The following is a 2,265-nucleotide window of genomic DNA, read 5'->3' as shown; positions in this document are numbered from 1 at the left end:
AATTTCATTTCTAATCTTGGTGTGGTTGAGGACGCGTCTAAGCCATTGGATCTCTATTGTGATAATAGTGGTGTCATTGCGCAAGTCAAGGAACCACAGAACCATCATAAAACCCAACACATACTCAGGTGTTTTAACCTTATTTGCGACATTGTCGAAAGAGGTGATGTAAACATATGCAAGGTACACATGGATGCAAATGTTGTTGATCCATTGACGAAGCCTCTCCCACGGCTGAAGCATGAGGCACACATGAGCTCCATGGGCATAAGATGCCTAAATGATTGACTCCAGTGCAAGTGGGAGACTATTGGAGATATGCCCTAGAGGCAATCATGTGATGATGATATTTCCATATGTATTCATGAGTCCTTTGTATTGTCCTTGAACATCATCAATGATATTTATTAATAAGTATGAGACTTGTTTGTGGAACTATGTATTGTATGATGATTGTTCTAATGGTCCCTAGTTGATAAGGTTATGCGGACACATAACCTTGACTAGTATACGACTCGGTTGATAACTATGTTTCACAATTCATGTGCATGGAGGTGCTAAACTGATAGTATGGAATCGAGGATGGAGATCACCGAGTCGGACAGACCCACTTTGAGACGCAGTGAGATATAGTCATTTGTCAGTCTCAATGTACAACGTGTATGCCATGTCCTAGACCTGAGGTCCTCACATGTTCTCGGGATAAGGATCGACTCACTTAGGGTCTATCAAACGCTGCCCTGTAACTGGGTAGTTATAAAGGTAGCTTTCGGGTGAGTCATGAGACATGCCGCGAGACATGGTTGACCAAGATGGGATTTGCCCCTCCTATGTGGAGAGATATTCTCTGGGCCCTCTCGAGTGATCAAATTCAGAAAGCATGGCCATGCGACTTGGGTTAAGTGTTAACCCAGTTCAGGAATCTGTATCACGGTTTCGGGAAGAGAGGTCGAGCTATCACAAGGGTGACAAGTACTCGCCTTGAGCTCGATAACAAATATCATGAGGCAAAAGGAATGTTGCATATGACACATTGTCGAGGTTCATCAAATGACTTTACGCACACATGGGAGTTGGCATGTTCTGCTAGGAGCCGCTACCAGCTATCGAATTGGTCGTGTCCATGCGTACGTGAACCTATAGGGTCGCACACTTAAGGGGCTGCAGCCCATTTGGATTGGCTCCGAGTGTAAAATGGATGTGGACTCCTAGTGGGCTCAAGTGTTGAGCACACCTCGAAGGTCTATATAAAGGGGAGTGGGTGCACCACTTAGGGTTGATCTTTTTTGACCCTGGTTAGCCACCACCACTCCCCACGCCCATGTCGCGCGACCGGACCTAGCAGTTCGCTGCTCGATGCTACTCCCTGCACGTGTGGATACCTTGGAGGCATCACATCTATGGTGCTTGGACAAACCGTTCAAGGGAACTGTGAGGTTCCATTCGCGGGAGATCACCGTTCACTGGTGTCGTGGGTTTGTCACAGCAGATGTCCTCGTGAAAGGACTTAGTCGTGGAGCCATTGCTACGGGTTAGCTTAAAGGGGTTAAACCAGACAAGGGGACATGAGGGGTTTTATACTAGTTCGGCCCCTTCGATGAAGGTAAAAGCCTACGTCTAGTTGTGATTGGTATTGCTAGGGTTTCGATGACCAAGGAGCGAATCCGCTTTTCCTAGCTCTCGAGTTGTTGTCTGTTGTCCTCAAACCACGGCCGGGTCGTCCCTTTATATACATAGGCTGACGCCCGCTGGTTTACAGAGTCCCAAGGCCAGATCATAGATGTGTCCGTCTCGGTCTCTATTCCTCTAACTTACAATACAAGTTATATGATATAGTCGGTTTACATCTACATGCTTTAACCCGCCTTTGGGCCTTCGGCCTTCGTAAAGTGCCACCATCTTCACATCTTCATGGGCTTCTATATTCATGGAGCTAACCCGGCCACTCCTAGCTGGTTTACCTCCAGTAACCACATCCCCAACATTAGGCCCCAGATTGATTTGAACTTGTTCATGTCAATCTTCCATACTTGGAAAAATTCTTGCCCTGGCACCTTCGTATAAATCTGGTAAATCACCGTGACATCATCCTTTAAATCCACAGTAAATTGTTATGACGTCATCTACCCGTTGAAGCCGAAGAAACCCTTCATTAATGAATATCCAACCCTCGAGGCGACATCCTTATTAACTATCCATTTCCAGCTCCTCGATTTATGCACTTGTCGCTGATCGGTTCACCTTATAAATAGGACCACGGGCCCT

This window comes from Triticum dicoccoides, chromosome 4A (genome assembly GCF_002162155.2).
Source record: "Triticum dicoccoides isolate Atlit2015 ecotype Zavitan chromosome 4A, WEW_v2.0, whole genome shotgun sequence".
NCBI lineage: Eukaryota > Viridiplantae > Streptophyta > Magnoliopsida > Poales > Poaceae > Triticum > Triticum dicoccoides.
The sequence above is the reverse complement of the archived record's forward strand: the minus strand, read 5'-3'. Positions refer to the sequence as shown.